This window comes from Athene noctua, chromosome 3 (genome assembly GCF_965140245.1).
Source record: "Athene noctua chromosome 3, bAthNoc1.hap1.1, whole genome shotgun sequence".
NCBI classification, from domain to species: Eukaryota; Metazoa; Chordata; class Aves; order Strigiformes; family Strigidae; genus Athene; species Athene noctua.
The window spans coordinates 71,586,026-71,604,277 of record NC_134039.1 but is presented as its reverse complement, the minus strand read 5'-3'; positions in this window follow the sequence as shown (position 1 = coordinate 71,604,277).

The window sequence follows — 18,252 nt, the reverse complement described above, 5'->3', positions numbered from 1 at the left end:
TCAAACCATGAGGTAACAATTTGAAGATGACTGTTATGTCTTCAAGAGCTCTTTAGTATGTGGATGAACCTTCTTTTGTGTACAATTACCAGACAACTGTATTTTTGTGTGTATTATAAGTACTTCTTTCTTAGTGAATCACCTGCAGCTACACATTTGAGCCCTGTTTTGAAAAAAATAGCTGTTTATATATTTATAAAATATACTTGCACATTAAATGTTCATGTCAAGCTGGCAATAAAAATAGAGTAACAGCATGTTTTATTTAGGATTTTAAAAAAGGAGATTATGAAACAACTGTTATATAAAATATTTGCATACATTCTTAATTTTAAATTGTTTAAGGGCTAAATTTAATATTTTGGGTGATGCATAGAATTCCTACTGACTTTTCTGCCAGTGACGAATATGACAGAGGTACCCCTATATTAGCATTTTAGTTCAGATAAGGAGCAAGCTTTGAAGTGAACCTCCTGACTGTCTCCATTTACTGCACTTGGGTCTAGAAGTATGTGAAGTGAATTTCTTTCACATTAGCTAAACTAGAATACGTTCTCCAGGACAGCATGCAACATACTTCAACCATCAAGGAGCATTCAGGCTCCATTGTGCACATACTGGGTAGGTATTGGCTCTTCAGCACCTAGCCTTTCACTCGGCAGGTTGGTCCTATTTCACAGTATTACTTACTAAAGTAGACAGTGGCTTCAAGGACAGATTTAATCCAGTAGTTGGGCTAAGTAGCCTGAAAATTTTTAGAAGATTTCCCTAAAGATTAATAGAACTGGTGGGGCAACAGGAGGAAATCAGAAAAAATATTTACAGAGAAGTTTGGGCTTTTTGGTTTTTTTTGAGCTCATCCTTACACATCAGAGAGAAGGGGTAAGATGCACATGCTATGCCTTTTTTCTCTCCGAAACATCATCCATAACAAAAATTGGAAAAACTTTCAGCCTAATTGCTGGAGAGACGGTGTGAACCCAGCAATCACAACAGAGTGTTAAAATACTCCTAGTGCTCCTCTTTCTGCTTTATTAGCCTGTTACTGCTAATTTTTCTGGGGCAGTGAATCAAATGTCATGATTCCTAATGTTACATCTATAATAAATACCATTATGATACTTTGTTTTGAGATGCAGAGGTCAAATCAGCAATTACTGAAATACTGCTTTATGAAGGACATAATTTTAAAGATGACTTCAACTCTTGTTTTAATGCTAGTCACAGGTTTGGCAAATATTCTCTAGGCATTACAGGTACTGGTGACATAGTAGTTTTATTAACTTCAGATATTCTTTAATCGCTTTTTGCTATATTCAGTTTCCAGTCAGAGCAGTTTATCTCTCACTTTTGTCTACTTTTCTGTTTCTCCTTTTACTGCTCCAGATCACACCCTTTAACTGTAAATCTTGCGAGGCAGGACAACTGTTGATTATTTGGCTGTTTTCTTCATAGAGCCATTATTAAACATAATAAGTATATCTCCTGCTGAACCTTAAAAAGCAATAATTATCTTATTGTAAGTAGATCTCAAAATCTGCCCCTTCAAGTGCAAATACTTTCTTCATGCCTTCTTCTTTTTCCATCTCTAGAAAATAGAAGATGCTAATTTAGAGAGAGTACGAAATTAAATCTTCCCTGTAGTTGTTATTATCACTGACATAATTACAATGAGTTTTATTATTTCCTATGCAAACAATGCTTGCATACATTTAATAAGTCAAATGTAATATAGTTCCTTTTCTTAATGCTATTTGTTTTGTACCATTTAGAACTAGAAACTGGTGTGGGATTATTGATATGCACTATGCTTTCTTTGGTCTTACTGAATGCAGTAACTAAAAAATATGGAGTGAGAGTCCTCCTGCTCAAATGTAGGTATCTGCAGCCCAGACTTGGAGATGAGTGTGTTACCCCTCATTGCTAGTGCAGGCAACTGCACCTCCACAGTGTCTCACCCACCCTGAAGCAGACTTCTACTTCTGGCTGGGTGTATCCCACCCTGAATCCCATTGTTAGCATTTACTACATCTCACTGATCACAGCAGGAGCCTAGACACCTAGCCCCGCATACACACTTACTCTGTAGACTCTAATACTAGATGAGACGATATCAATCCAAGGAGTTTCAAGTGAGTTTCTACTGCTCCTAAATTGCAGCTATTCAGATCGTCAGGCACCAGATTGGAACAGGATTGCAAATCCCACTGAGATATTTTTTTCCCTAGATGAATCCCCAACAGAGCGTAGGAGGGAAGGCTCCTTTATGAGATGGTCCTTCACTTCCCAGGAACAGATCCCTAGAAGTTCCCAGGCGAGCCAGCTTTGCACAGGAGGTAAGAGGCCCACAGTCTTCCACATACTGTCCTTCATCATGAAATGCATGGTGCTGCAGAAAAATAATGTTAATTAAACCACTGAAAAAGCATTCAGAAGGATAAAGTAGTTTATGCTACCCATACTATAAAGGGTTTCTCAACAGATAGGAAGGGATATTGTGAGGAACAGAAGGCTTGTGGGTGAGGGTGAATTTGTGAGACAGGAAAAGGGGCTACGGTTTTCCTATTAGCACTGTTGAGAACAGATGGCTTGACGCACAACAGTAGTTCCCCATTCAACCTGTGGTTCTGCTTCCAGCCTTGCCTGGTTTGGGGAACCTAGCACATAATCCATTGCACTAGTTTTAGAGTAATTTCCCTTTTTTGAAGTTCCTTTGCAAAGGAGTTTTTAAATAAAATTGATCTAAAGAAGTGAAGAGCAAGACTAAGCATTAAATTTGGGAAATATCTGCATCCTGTATGTATGACAGCAATAACTGTCTAACTGGTTTGGCTCAGCTAAGTGATCTATAAAACCACTGCAGGGTACCTGTTAAAGGTTAGCTCTAATGTTTTGTGGGATAACTGGTTCCTTAATCTTGCTCTGACAATCAGCCAAAAATATGCAAGTAATCAGTCTTACTGTTGTTGTCTAACAAGTTTGCTCTTTCCCTGTTGCTTCAGTACCACATCAAATGCTACAGATAGGAAAACTCTGATATTCTAACTATGCAGTTGAAGCTGTAGTAAAACTGAGGAGCTAGGACTACTTCTTGCAGAGATTCACTCCACATGAAAAAAAACCCACAATCTGAAGCATTGTTTTACACTGATATTTTTGCTGTTTGTTGTGTTAAACACAAGTACAGTGACACATTATCTGCTGAGCTTTTTTTCTGCTCAGGTAGGCCTGAGTTACGAAGAGACCAGTGGGCCTTCTTTGGGAGCAGCAGGCTGTTGTGTAGGATGCACCCACTCTGGACACCTGTAGGACAGTGGGAGCTGCTGACTACAACATACAGCATGTCAGGCTTTAAGAGATTTAAATTTCATAGGTATTTTGTAATATTAACAGCATTTCTATTCAAATCAACTGAGGGTGTATTTACAGGAAATAATTGTTGAAGCAGGAATAGTTAGTGAAGAAACCACAAGGAGAGAGTGACTGAAGCCATCTTTAAGACATAATATTTGGCTACTCTCCTTTCTGTGGTGATGACTTTACCACATTCCTGTGTGCCACTGAACCTTCCCGAAGAGCTGAAGCACCCCAGGCACTGCTGTGTGAAATAATTCACCAACACCCAAGCAGCCTGCAGCTGAGAGAGCTGAGCAGCTACTCTCCCTGCTAGTGACACTGCGGAAAAGCTTGCAGACAGCAAACACAGCTGACGGGGACAACTGGCAGAGAGCACAGCTGGCAGCAGCAGCTCCGAGCCAGTTCAGAGGCCAGGGGGTGGCCAGCAGCCCAGCGGAGTTGCTAAGGTCAGCTTAGCGCACAGGGTCCTTTCTGGCATCTCCATACCGAACCAGAGTGGTGACACATTAAACTGATACAGCACCAGCCAAGCTATGTCTTTTGGGGCAACAGCTCAACCCCCGATCAGTGGAATATATGATCAAAAGTGGGAGATAATTGAAGGAGGAGGGTTGTGTCTGGTATTTTCTTAGCTTCCTGAGGCATACCAGGTCACGTCTGCAGCCAGTATGTTCTAAGGGAGGGTAGTTTTGTTTGCTGTAAATTGTTTCTCACCCAATCCCTTAAAAGTTTCTATTATTTAAACTCATGTGTGCAAAATATTCTTTGTCAATGAGGACAAATTCTTCTGTTTTAGGTGCATTAATTTAATTCCTCTGAGTTGCAGGCTGACACTCAGATTCCTGTTCCGTATTTCCTAAGGCTCCTTGGAAAGAGCATCAGCTGCTTGTATCCAGTCCATGCTTGGGGAAAGGGCTACAGCTCACCTCCTATTCTACAGCACTATAAACACTTCACAGCTGTTACCCATCTTGTTTCAAATTCCATGCTGACATGCTGCTCTCTAAAACAGAGCTCAGTATATTATGTGTATGATCTATATCTTTGCATCTTATAGGCATGTGTTTTCATTGATCTACATTGTAACATTATTCCAGGGAACCCAGTTTACCATAAAATTCCAGTCTCTTGATGGAACTACTTTTTTTCTTTATTAATGGTCTCCATCAAGTTTTATCTGTGAAGTTTCCCAGTAAATGATACATTGACTAGAACTGATCCTGCAACACGCCATTATAAATGCTCTCTAGAATTACTTTCTGAGTCATAATCTTTTTACCATGTGCTGCAGTCATTTTGTATAGTGCTAATTTTTAATCAACACATCATTTTGTGAGAAATTATATAAAATTCTTTAGTAAAATCTAGATGTATTACATTGCATTGTCTCCATTCACTGATTTTATCTATAGAAGTAATTATCTGGCATTATTTGTTTTCTGTGTGCTCTCTGTTGCCCATCCTCTGCTGTTATCTTTAAAATCCACATTGTTGAACCTTAGCCTAATTTAATCTCTTTGAGGCAGGAACAATCCCAGTGTTAAGACAGTGCAGAGCACAAAGGGAATTCAGAGAACTACTAATAATAACCGTATGCTGCCTATTCTTCAGCTCTCTGCTGTGATCTAGTTGTTTCACATTTATTGCATTACATTAGTCAGGACAGAATCTGAAGTACTAAGACAAGGGAAGGACTTTGGTACCTACAAGTTACATCTTGAAGTGTCCATATTATAGGATTCTCCCTCTAAGAAGAATTTTAAAGCTTATGTTAGAAGTCCACATTTCTTGCATATATACATGTAGATACCTGGAATATTCGATTCAGAATTAGCCTCTAAGAAATACTGAAAACAAGGTTGTGTTTGAGATCCCACCACTCTCCATGACAGACAAATTTTGCTGCATGTCAGCTCAATATCCCAGAATATATATTCTTTTAGAAACAGAATAAGATTCACTCTTGTCCTGTAAATCATGAAAAGCATCCTTCTCTCCTGTCTTCTGCATACTGGTGCAGTGATTGAGCACTGGGACAGATCCTTTTCCTTCCCAAGTCTGGAAGTTCAAATCCACATCTTGTGTCATAGGACTGTGTTGCAACATGAAGTTGCCTTGAAAGAGGCAAGCAGTGGCTGTGTACTGAGGCTGTCCTGTTTGGAAAAGGCATGTAAGATTCTCAGAGAAGAAGGGGGTCGTACAAACAGTCAGATCAACTCCCCAGAAGGAATTGTTACCCTAAAAAATAATGGCCAAGATATGCATACAAAAGAAGGCTCTCATGTTGCCCAGCAGCCCAACTGCTACTGCTAGGGACAGGCCCCAGGTTTCAAACTAACGGTGCAAGTCTCAGGACTTGTCAGGTTTTGTCTAAACTTGTCTTTGCTTACATGGAGCTTTGTTTGGGTTTGCTTAGCTGCAACAGCATTTTTTCTAATGAGCAGGTGTCTACCACCTAGTATCAAACCATCATTTTTCTACAGATAGTAGCAAGTAGATATTCTGTGTAGAATGACCTATTTGTGACCCTCACAGAATGGTGTAGTGCAGGGGAACATCAGTGTGGTGTGGCAGCAGAGGTCTTGTACATGGGGACACAGGATGCGGGGTAGAGGAGCAGGAGCAGAGGCTGAAAAGAGGGGGGCTCAAGATGCCACTGGGGACTCCGGTGCTGTAAAGAGGTCAGTGGTCGGTAAAGATGTGCAGGCTGGGAGCTGGGCAAAACTGGTTTTTGTAATAACAAAGGGGTGAACGAGCAAGTCTCAAGCAGATGTAAAACACACCATATACAGTAAATTTGGATGTAAAATGGAGTTGCAAACCAGTGAAGCAAGCGCAAGATGTAAGAGCGTGTTGGAAAAATAGCCTCAGGTAGGGAATCCTCAGACTGGAGAGGAAGAAGCCATCAATATCATACTCCTTCTTCCAGCAAAGAAGTGGAAGAAACTCCATCATGAACATCACACTTCTGGCAAAGGGCATGGGACGCTGATGGCTTGATGCAGCCCCCATCTTCTTCTCTAGCAATACTGATGCCATCAAATACAGGAACAAAAATGGAAGTCTAAGGGACAGCCCAACAGCAGAGGTAGATACTAGGAAGATTTTGTACAACAGTTTTCTCTATTATTAATGTCATCCTGTATTAATCAGATAATTTGTACTGTTGCAGGTAGTATTATTGTGACTAGACTAGTCTTAATAACTGTCTGTTGTATTGTAATGAGTCTTAAGATTTTTCATTAGACTAACAGTAAGAATAAATTCTTGGCTTCCCATATAAGGAGCATTTTTCTTTCCTGCCCATAACAAGTTTTTGAGTGCAATACTGGTCTCAGAATTCATTTTCATGCAATAACTATGGTATGGAGCAGTGAAAACATAAACAATCATCATATCATAGTTTAATTTTATTAATTTTTAAAATTTATTTTTATCCGAGCAAAGGATTTTTAAAAGATAGATTTTTTTCTGTGATCAGTTCCACATATTTAGCTAAATAACCTCTGCGGTCCTAAACTCTGCAGTAAAAATTATTTTTGTGAAACAGAAGCTGTCCCTTTTTATTGCAATGCCTTTTTTACATATCTAATCTACTCTGTAATATGACAGATCATGAAAGTATTACTTTCAGTGTGATTATAAATAAAGTATATGCTTTCCATTGACATGAAGAAAGAAAAAGGATTAAAGAAATAGAACACAATTAGTTAAAATCTGAACAATTCTGCAGCTCTAAAATGAGATATTTATGTTTCGGGGGTCTCTCTCCTCAAAGGGGAGGAGTATTTAGAAATGTTTTAAACTAAAAAGTGAGAGTTAAAGAAACATGTACACCTTCTATTTGTTTAGTAGAAATATTTTTACTATTTTTCATTTGCATCGCAGATGCAATTTCCCAGAAAGCATATTGGGGGGAAAAAAGCCTTTGATGGATATGTGTTATGTGTTAATATTTGCATTTCTCACCCTATCTGTCTTCCTTTACTACAAAAGGAGAATCCATTTAATTAATTAGATTTAGATAGCAAATGTCTGTAAGAAGCTTATTTTGGAAAGCAACTATAAAAAGAATAGCATATTTTATGCAAGCTTTTCAAAGATAAACTAAAAGGGTAATACTGGAAATTCAGTTTCAGACAATATAAAGAATAGGGTAAATGTAGAGTGCAAAGATTCACTGCAGAGTGAAATATATATCTAAGTTTTGGAGAGTAATTCAGATAGACTCTTGTGCTGCATTTACTTTATAGGAAGACCAAGGGCCATGGACCAGACCTAAGGCAATGGTACAGAAGGTGGTTATGGCTTGGCTTCTACAACCTGAGTGACTCTTAGTATATGAAGTTCCCAGACTGGTTGGGAAGTTGCACCAAGGTTGATGTTAAGACCAGCACTACATTTTGCCTATGGTTTGGACTTCTTTTGAATAAAAACTTATGGTTTAGTTAAAAAGAACAAATTGTGCCATGACTAATGTTTATTTCTTTACCATACTATGTTGCACTGTGAAAAGCTACTATCAGAAACAAAAAATACTATCAGGTTTGGGAGAATAACCATTAAAGACTTTTATCACATTGATTTTCTGTGTTAAGAGAGGCTCCTGTGCCACGGCTAGGATTAGGGCTAGGGCTTCAGCACCTATGGTGCTGATCTGCTCCGCGGCCCCGAAGGACCCGGCCAACAAGAGCTTCATGTGTTTCAACGCAGACAAATGCAAAGCCCTGCACTTGAGATGGATAAGGCCAGGCATAAGTACAGGATGGGCTCTGAGTGGCTGGATAGCAGCTCTGCAGCAAAGGTCTTGGCAGACAACAAGCTGAACATGAGTGAGCAGGGCACCCTGGCAGCCATGAAGGTTAATGAGCAGTAGCACAGCCAGCAGGCAGTGACAACCATCTTTTCCCGCAGGTCACAACTGAGTACAGCATTGGGACCCCTGCTATAAGACGGTCAAGCTGCAGAGACAGCAATGCAAGATCATTAAGATGATTAGGGAACATAATAAACAAGAAAAGAAGAGGGAGCGGTCCTTGTTCTTCCTGGAGGTGAGAAGGATAAGGAGGAGTCTAACTGCTGTCTTCCGTTACCTGAGTGGAGCTATGTGATAGCATGAGAGTTGCCTCTGAGGTGCACAACAAAAAAAGAGGCAACAGTCACTAGCTGCAGCAAGGGAAATATAGGGCAAAATTTTACAAGTGATTAAACACTGGAAAGTGTCACCCGGTGAAGCTGCACAATCCCTGCTTTGGAGAGTTTCGAACCCCATCTGAACAACACCCTGAGCAACTTGACCTAGCTTTGAAGTTGGCCATGCTCAGAGCAGGAGGACTAGATGACACATGGAGGTCACTTCCAACCTCAGTGATCCTGCCATTCTTTGATAGAAACAGCAGGCTTCCACATTTTGGACAATGTGAAACAGAGCTTCCCCTACTAAGTTATCTACCATACTGAGATGGCCTCATGATGCAAAGCTGTATTTAAGGCTTGTGTTAGATTTATAGATGGACAGACATCTACAGCAATAAGTAGAATAGAAGTTACCAAGTTTAAAAAGTGGGATTAAACTAAGCTTTAGATAATAACGAAGAACAACTGATTTGCATCATTAAGATCATCTACCTGGAGAGACTATTAAGACAAGGCTAAATATAGATGTTGGAGTGACAGAATCATAGAATAACTAGGTAATACATGTTTTTAATTTGAAAAAGGATGATAAAGTAGGTTTTGAAGCATGACTCCTAAAATTTCCTTGCCGTACTGAGTTTATGTGGTGCGAGCGGCTTCTCAGCCAAGGCTAAAACCAAGGCAAGGGCTAGTCTTGCAGAAGGTAAATTCAAGATTACTGATGGACCTGAGAAAAAAAATGCTGAGAGTTATAGTTCAACCATAGTTGAGAGTGACCCTTTCTGATACACAGTTCACAATCCAGTTCTTGGGATCTAGGTGGCACCGAGGACAATGCCTGTGTAGGGAATTTGCTGCTACAAGATGCCAGGTAGCACAGGAATGTAATTTGAATTCATGGGCTGGTTCTTGGAATTAGGTATGCTGCAAAGCTAAAACTGGACTGAGGGTTAGGATTAGTACATCTTCAGCGATTACATAGAAGGAATTTATCCTTGTGTTATGAGTCCAAGCTTGTACTTTATAAAGATTAATACTGAAGCATCTATATTTTTCCAAAAGGCTTTTAAAAAGTAGAAACTTTTTAAAAATACAAACTTTTAAAGTGCCTTACTCTTTTAGGGGCTATTTATGTTTCTTGAGAAACACACAGACTGGACTAAAAATATGTTTTGTAATCAAACTTCTTCTAAAATTACTATATAATGCCACATAGCTATGCTAATTATAGCACTATGCAAAGATACACCAAAACTGTCAATTACTAAGCACCTAAAGATAATAGTTAAAGTGCAATATTAATTTGTACTGTATTATCTGTTAAACTCATGATGATTAATTAATTCATTGTTCATTTCTGTTCTGTTGAGTTCCTATAAGGATGAATTTGTCCTAGATTATTTAATTTTCTGCAATGATTTAGATATTCACTATGTTTAAGAATAATTCTTTTGCTAATTTTTAGCTTAGTCATGCAAAGTAAGATTAATTTGCCATTTTTAAAGCTACTGAAATAGCAAATTTAATTTTTTGGTGTTTATAGTTTAATTCCAAATCAGATATGTAAATATGAAATGGGGAACCACTATTCAAATAAATTATCTTTTTTTTTAATTTCAGGAAGCTTTGTGCTTTTGTCTAAGGAAAATTCAGAATGCAATCTATTTGACTATTTTAAACTCTGCCATTTACTTTGCTTTATATTTCTTTTAGCATTTTTTTGTGGTTTGTTTATTTGGGGTTTTTTGTTTTCTCACAAAAAGATGAAGTATTCATGAAGTTACTTTCTCAGCTTTGACAAATGCTGGTTGTGCCGGCAGCTAGCCAGCCTCATTTCTGCAGGATAACTTTAACACCACTGTGCTATGGTTACCTAAATAGTAGCATAATTTTCATAGAATTCTTGCTACTGTGACTCTGGAATGTATGCTGCTGGTATCTGGCAATTGCCCCAAAATAATTAGTTCTTTATTTTTGAGGATGATTGTTTATTCCACAGTGGGATAAATAATGTGTATGAAGTCACTTTAGGGAAAAAAAAAAAAATTATCAGGATGCAAGACCTTTCTGAAAAATAGAGGAAACAAAAGGGTCTCATTTATCACAGTTACGGAGTTAGAAGTCCTGACAGCCATCAGCATAGTTCAGTCTATGGTACTGATACAGTTTAGTCTTTCATATTCTGTTAAGTAACAGAATCTCATTTACCTCCCATTTGAGAAATATTGTGCAATTCTAAGTGTTATTTTAAAACTGAAAATAAGTAGTGGATCGGGTCTCATTTGAATAATTTGTGGATATGAATACATACATTGAGACAGCAGAATGTGACATGAGAAAATGGAAATATTGTAGTTGTACTTTCCACACACACAAAGAAACAGTACAATAAATCCTCCAAATTCAGCAGATGTTAAGTGGCTTACACCTTACTTAAATCATACAGAGTGAATGTCCAACAACACAGTTATGCATTCAAGCATATGGTTAAAGGCATTCCTGCATTAGTGCCACAGTTGTTCTGGAAGATAGTCAAACTCATTACATTATTTGGGCTACAAATTTTCAGCCTCATTAAAACCCTAATTGCTTGAATATTGCCATGAAATGAGGAAAATCTGATGGACAGTGCTCCTGAAAGACAGTCCACATGCTGCAACTGTTTACAGTATTTTAATGTCATGGAGAATAATATAAAACTAAAATTCATGAATGATGGAATAGATGAGGATTAAAAAAGAAGAAATGTTTTTTAAAATTAACTTTCCCATCTGAGAGTCTTTTGTGTTTCCATAAAAGAAAAATAACTCCGAAGTTCTTATTTATTCTCTAGATATTTTAGTGAGTTGCTCAGTGTAATTATTATAAGTCACACTGCCTTTTTGATAGTTCATTAATAACCCCAAATCAACCTATATGATAAATTAATGTTTGGTAACTGGGACTATGACTGTCATTATAAAATGAAATCAAAACAAATACTGTAAAGTTGGGAAATCTAGTTCATAGATATAAATGAGTCATGAATGATTAAAATCAGCTTCTCAGAGAGTTAGTGCATTCACTCTGGAGCTTGCTTCTGGTAAATGGGCAGAAAACGACTTGGCCCCACAGTAACTGTGTTACAGAACTGTGTCACAGGACCTGATTTTTGCTGTGGAGATCTCTCAGCTGTGTACGCAATAGCGAGGCTTCCACCCACACCGAGGGGCAGAGTAACCCAGACCACGGCACATCTCCTTCCCTGTTCAGAAACTGGGTGTCTGCACATTGGGAGAAAACTATGGGCTCTGTAGAACCCAACTGTACTGTGTAGCTCAGAAAATTACATTTACTCTAAAATGATAAACTCTCTTTGAGTATCTGAACAAAAAGACCTTACTGCTAGAGGCCTTTCCTGGAGGTGAAAACTGAAGTGATTTAACGGATTAGTCTGCTTTGCCAGACTGAGCATCTGACCTTAAAGCTGCTATCGAGGAATAATGATTGATAATTGTGGGAGTGGAGGTTTTTAATAGTATTCATAGTATTTCAGTTACTGTTGCTTGAGTCCTTGTAGGCTGAGACATAAAATCAATTGCAGAAGATGGTACTGATACGGTCTGTTATCCACTCAGAAAGTCTTTCAGCTGGAAAACAGAGAATGTTTTATATCTTCTTGCAACTTCACAAATCTTTTCAGAGACAATACCTTCTCTTCCCAGAACCCAGATGATAGAACCCCATTGTGTGGGAGAGGCTTGCACTTTCTGGTTCCATGTCTAATAGCAGGTTATCAAATATGACAGAGAGCCTTAAGGAGCCATGAAGTTCTTTCTCTATGAAGTAGAGCCATGTTCTAAAGGACACTTGTTCGTTTCTTCCACAAAACAAGTGTCATCCTGGGGAAAAATAAGAATCAAGAAATGAATAATGTAATTAATATAAAGATCAAACACAGCTTTCAAAATTAATTTGGGACAGAGCTTCACTGTAAGCCTGACTGCATGAAAAACAGTACATGGGGGACACCTGGCAACATGCTGTGATTTCATTTATTTTTGAAGGAATACAAAAACACCCACCACTTTTTTTTCAAAATGATGAAGCAATAGACATGGTATGGGCACATATGGTGACAAGTTTTTTTAAAATTCCACTGTCTTGGCTTACACTGAGAAATTAGTGAAAAAAAACTGTTAAAAAAACAGTTGACAGAAAAGTTTGGTTTTGCTTCTTGCTTGCTATTTAGACTTTCCCTCCAAAGATGTGTTGCTAACGGTGGCGGCGATTTTCTGAACACTCTGGAAGAAGGCTGAGGGAAAAGATGTGGGTAGAGATTAGGCAGAGAAAGAAACTGTGAAGTATATTATTCCTAAGAGATATGTAACAATCACATATTTTCTGCAAATACAGCTGATACTTAGAAATATGAAAGGCCTAGAGGTGAATGGCCATGGAAGGGAAGGATAGGAAAAAATAATTCCAGTCCTCAAGAGCAGTCCAAGAACATGGGAAGCGACTGAAGAGGAAGAAGTAGATTTCCTCTTCTGAAATTCAAATACTTTCCTTAAAGTGCTCAGCTGATCTTGTGATGAATATATTGAGATTTCATTTTGGGGCTGTCTAATCTTATGTTTGTTGAAAAGAACATTGTTATTTAGACTCTTTGCAAGAAATTGTATGCAGGCAATCTTTTTGTCATCATCCTTGCTGTCACACTAAGCACTCTTACTTTAGCAGCACCTCATATTGTTTGCTGCCATAAGCTAGTCATGAGTTGTCTTTCTAGAAAAAATGGCTTTAAATGCATCCTTACATTTTTCTGGCAACCTGTCCAGAAATTAAATCAATCTGGCCCATGGCTCAGTTGAAGGTCCATGAATAATATTTCTTCACTCAAAAAGACCTAATCTGTTTGATTCCATGTGAAATCTGAACTGTAATCTGACTTCGTTGAGTGCTAAAAACTAGTACTAAAAATACTCCCAAGTCACATACTTAGAACTTGAGATCCATGCTACATGCTTCATTCTGAGAGCCAGAAAAAGTGCTCAGTAGATCTAAAATTCCTCTGTTCATAGATGTAGAGACCTTACCATGTAGTACTAGGAGTAAGACATGAAATGGATTCCATGAAACCTCCTGGATGACTCTGAGAGTGCGTCAAGCATCTTGCCATTTTGAAGAGCTCTTGAACAAACTGAAAACAGTGTCAGGAACTGATACTACTTAATCTGGAATGGCTATGCTGTTCTTACGGAAGAACACTTTCCTTAGGATGTGGAAGGAAGGAGACATATCGTTGTGCACTGATGACCTGTCTCTTCTGGCCTGGATCAAACTGGAAGAAAGTCTGAAATAATCCAGGAAACTTTATCTAGTGTTAAAGGTGCTTTGATAGATAACATAGCCAGTTCTGGTGTAGATAAGTATAATATAGTGAGAGTATTTGTTAGACAGCTATCCTTTGTGTCTTTGGAGAGGGGAAGTGGTCTTTATACTTCATGATTTTATTCTGCACAGAATCAGTAGAGAGGTATACAAACAAACACATTACTAACTTTGTCATGGTAGAGAAATGGTGAAATCATTAGCTATCTCTGCATTGATGACTCACTAACTTCCTCATGCTTATGCCATGGTGACAAGGTGCTCTTTTCTCCTGCAGACAGCAAGGATAGGTTTCAAAGGCTTTGAAACATAGGCCTAGATACTTTTTACTGAAAAATGTATTCTCCTTGACACCTGTGAGACTGCAGACATAAGCCCTTGAAAAACTCTTATTTAATCTCCTTGAAGGAGTGGAGATTTTTTCTTTGTGTCTAGCCTCTGAGTCAGACAACTCCTTTAGACTTTACCATCACAAAAACGGAGCTTCATCGGTATTTGTGTGCTTTGAAAGTGGATTACAAAATCATGGAGTTATAGGAGATATATAGGAGATACTAGAAGAATAAAGGCACTAAACATATCTATCAGCATGTTGTATCACACATGGCTTTTAAAGCATTTGGTCTGGATTCAGCCATGGTGCTTGCAGATAGTTCCAGTAATGATGGTGGTGCCGATGGTTCCACTTGCCCTAGCGAAAGCTAAACACCTTTTCTTTGGTCAATAGATTAAAACAATCAGCAGTAGCAAAGAAAGAGGAAGCTAAGTATAATAATCAAAGTCAGGAAAGAAAGAGATAATTCTCAGACTGCAGTGTGTATTTGGATATCGGCATTGTTTCAGCGCACGTCCAGCTCTCAGGAAGGACCAAGTTATGGCTAGGTTCACTCTGTTGTTCAGGGTCTTGAAAGAAACAGTTTAACAGCAGCTAAAATAAAAAGATGGTGTTTGTCAGATGTTAATTAAGGGATTTACTGAAGAAATACTTGAGGAAGAATCAGGGAATATGGTATGTTCATCACAAATTTAGACTTAGTAAGCAGTATTTTGGTTGTTACGGAAGTGGTATTGTGTTATAGTCACAGTTGTTCTCTTCCAATAATGCTGAAGCTGACTTCTAATATCACTCCTATACTCATCCACATATTCTTTCACATCTACAGAAGAATAGATGTCATTTCCAGCTCCTTAACTTCCTACAGAATAGTTCGTGTTTGGTTTTGTGTGTGGGTTTTTTTTTAGGAGTGCAAGGATTGAATCATAAAACATCTTTTCTTGAGATGTCTAATTAATGATTTAGAAGTCAGAAAGCTGAGGGGGTGGAGGGGAGTAATCAATGTTTGCATCCTGTGACATTCAGGTTCAATTATACTGCTGAAACCTGGAAGCAGTGATGTTTTAAAGCAATCATTCAGTGTTACGCATTACAGCTATTCTGGAATCTGCAGTTTGTTCATAGTTTGTGCTGTAATTACTGCAAGTATATCCCTCATCCCTTAAATTAGGTTGCACATATTGAAACAAGTTATGTAGATATCTGATAATTAGCAACAGCTGACAATAATAAACTAACAATCGCAAAGCAAGGAGAATATGTCCTGCTTTCCATTGCAAAATTTTCACCGTCAATGATCTCATTCAAATGTCAGCATAGCACATACAAGACACGGCCCTGATGTTTCTTTTGCACTGTAATCTGATAGCTATTTTGTACATAAATTCCAACTACTGTCCTAATACTTAGGCACTGTTCCAGTCTCCACACCTCAGTGCCATTAAGAATGAGCAAATAGAAGGTGCATATCTGGAATTATAATAATGTATATTTAACTCCATTGGTGCGTATCTTTCAACTATCCCTCGTTTTAGTTTTTAGCTTCTCTCTTTCCCATATAAATCACCCTTAGTGCTTGAGAACTATATACTTATTCTAAGTCGAAACATTAGAAGACAAAATAGCTGTGCCTTTCTAACCATGAGAGAAGATTGATATCTCCCCAGCAACACTGAAGACTTAAATTTCCTTAACTCCTCCATTATTTTCATAGGATGCTCTATTTACGGAATCACCAATAACCAACTATTTCCATTTTTCTAAGCAGAATAAAACATTGAGATCAGATAATATAAAAATGATCAAACCAAACCCCCACTTAACTCAAAGCTGTGATCTAAAGTGGATTAGTAGGGAAGAATAAAAGATCATATCACACTTACATGATATACTTTTAAGTTACCCATGCCAATAGTTATTATAATAGTTATATAGTAATGTATTATAGTTATTGTAGTAACTATTCATGTCTTTTAAGATATTCATGCCATGCCCTGTGGGATCCACTGATTATGTTTAGATGTTTACAGTAGATTATAAAAGGAGGAACGATATTATAATGCTGGAAAAGAGTTTAAATTTTTTTTCTTTAAAACTGTTCTTTAGCTTTTAGTCATCCTATTTAGAACCCTGTTTGTACTCAGCATTAGACTCTCAAGACAGCAGTGGTCGTTCACCCATCCCTTGACACTACTGTGAACTAAATCTGTCTTTGGGGTTTTTTTAGCAGTTTCAGCGGTAGGCTTACTGGTTTGGCTGCCTGCAGACACGCCTAGAATACTTGTGAAGGTACGTGGTTTCTTGGCTGTACCGAAAACTTCAAACAGGCTGGTTTAAGAGGAAATACTTTGGTGATACCTTATGAGAAATTGCTTTGTGTTCAACAACTGGACAGTGGAAGGAAAAGAAAGGAAGGAGACTTTCAGGTGACACCTTCCTGAAAACAGAGGCAGAAGATGAGAAGTAGGGTAAAGTAAATTTAAAAGTTTATGACTAAAAATACGAGTGATATCTTCCTTGAGTTTCTGCCACTGAAGTTATGTTTCAGATGTGTGCTGTGCACAGTAAGTGTATGTCCTGTAAATAAGACCATGTTACTGTCTTCTGTATTCCCACTGCTTAATCTGTTGGCTAGAAGCTAACTAGGTGTCCACATTCAAGTCCTCCATCCATCATTATTTTGATATAGTAGCTGAGAGCACGCATGGAATTTGAATTACATCAACAAGAATTTAGAAATTAAATTTTAAAATTAGTGTATTCAGACAAGGTTTGTGGCTTTAGAGTTGGATGTCTGTTACAAATTAACACATTGAACTTCTTAATTTCTGTGTGTAAAACCATTAACAGCCAGAGGAGGACTTCTGTACAGGATTTGGGGTGATAGCCTGTGATCTTTGACCTGTCCTACATATTGTGCGACTACAGACACGACATTTAATTTGCCAGTGCCTTACACGGCCAGGTTGGTCAGGGCTTTGAGCAACCTGGTCTAGTGGAAGGTGTCCCTGCCCATGGCAGGGGGGTTGGAACTTGGTGATCTTTAAGGTCACTTCCAACCCAAACCATTTTATGAGTCTGTACTTACCTTCCCATCTGTGGCACGGATGGCAGCACTTCCATGTATCATCGAACTGCCACGATGAGAAATGAATAGTGGGGGCTCCTTAGATGCCATGATAATGGATACAAATTAAATACATGAGAAATACGATGATGGAAATTTTATTGTTACTGTGAATTACTATGTACAGATTCAGGGTGACTGGATTAGCTATTTTAAAAAAAGTTTCTGTGCAAGTACACAAGAGAGAGCAATTCACATTTTTCAACGTGTCAGTGCATATAGTAACCAAGGTAAAGCCACGTCTTCTCCCTCAAGCCTCTTGCAGTAATGACTGTCGCTCTCTGTGCCGGGGCAGTTTCCACAAACGCCTCATCTTCCAGGTTCGTTTTTCCCTTCCCCGCGTTCACGATCGCCCGCGGAGGCGCCGCCGCTGCTGCCCCTCTGCGGCGCCCCCTGGCGGCGCCGAGTCCGCCCGCCCGGCGGTGGGGCCGCCGCGCCCGGTCCCTGCCCTGCCGGTCCCTGCCCTGCCCGGTCCCTGCCCGGCCGCACCGGGCGGCGGCCGGCGCTCCCCGGAACGCCCCCGGCCTTGGCTGCCCTCTCCCGCTTCCTCTGTGGCCCGGGAGAACGAGTCTGCCCCACCGGGGGCCCGCGCGCAGGGCGCTGAAGTTTGGGACGTGTCCGGCCGGGGTGCGGCCCGTCCGCGCTCTGCCCAGCCGCCGGCTCCCGCGGAGGCCGGGAGTTGCTCGGGGCCCGCTCGCTCGCACACGGGGAAGGAGCGGACTCCCCGGCTAACCTGCGGGACGGGGCGGGACGGGGGTTTCCGGGACAGGCAGAGACCGGGGAGGCGCGGGAGCGAAGACGCCGGAGGCCGCCCCCGGCGAGCTTCCAGCGGGGCCCTTCCCCGCCCCGCACCTGCCGGCGCCGCGCCCGCCCCGCGGCCGTTTCCTCCCCGGGGGGCTCCGGTGCGCGCGCGCTGCCGAGGAGC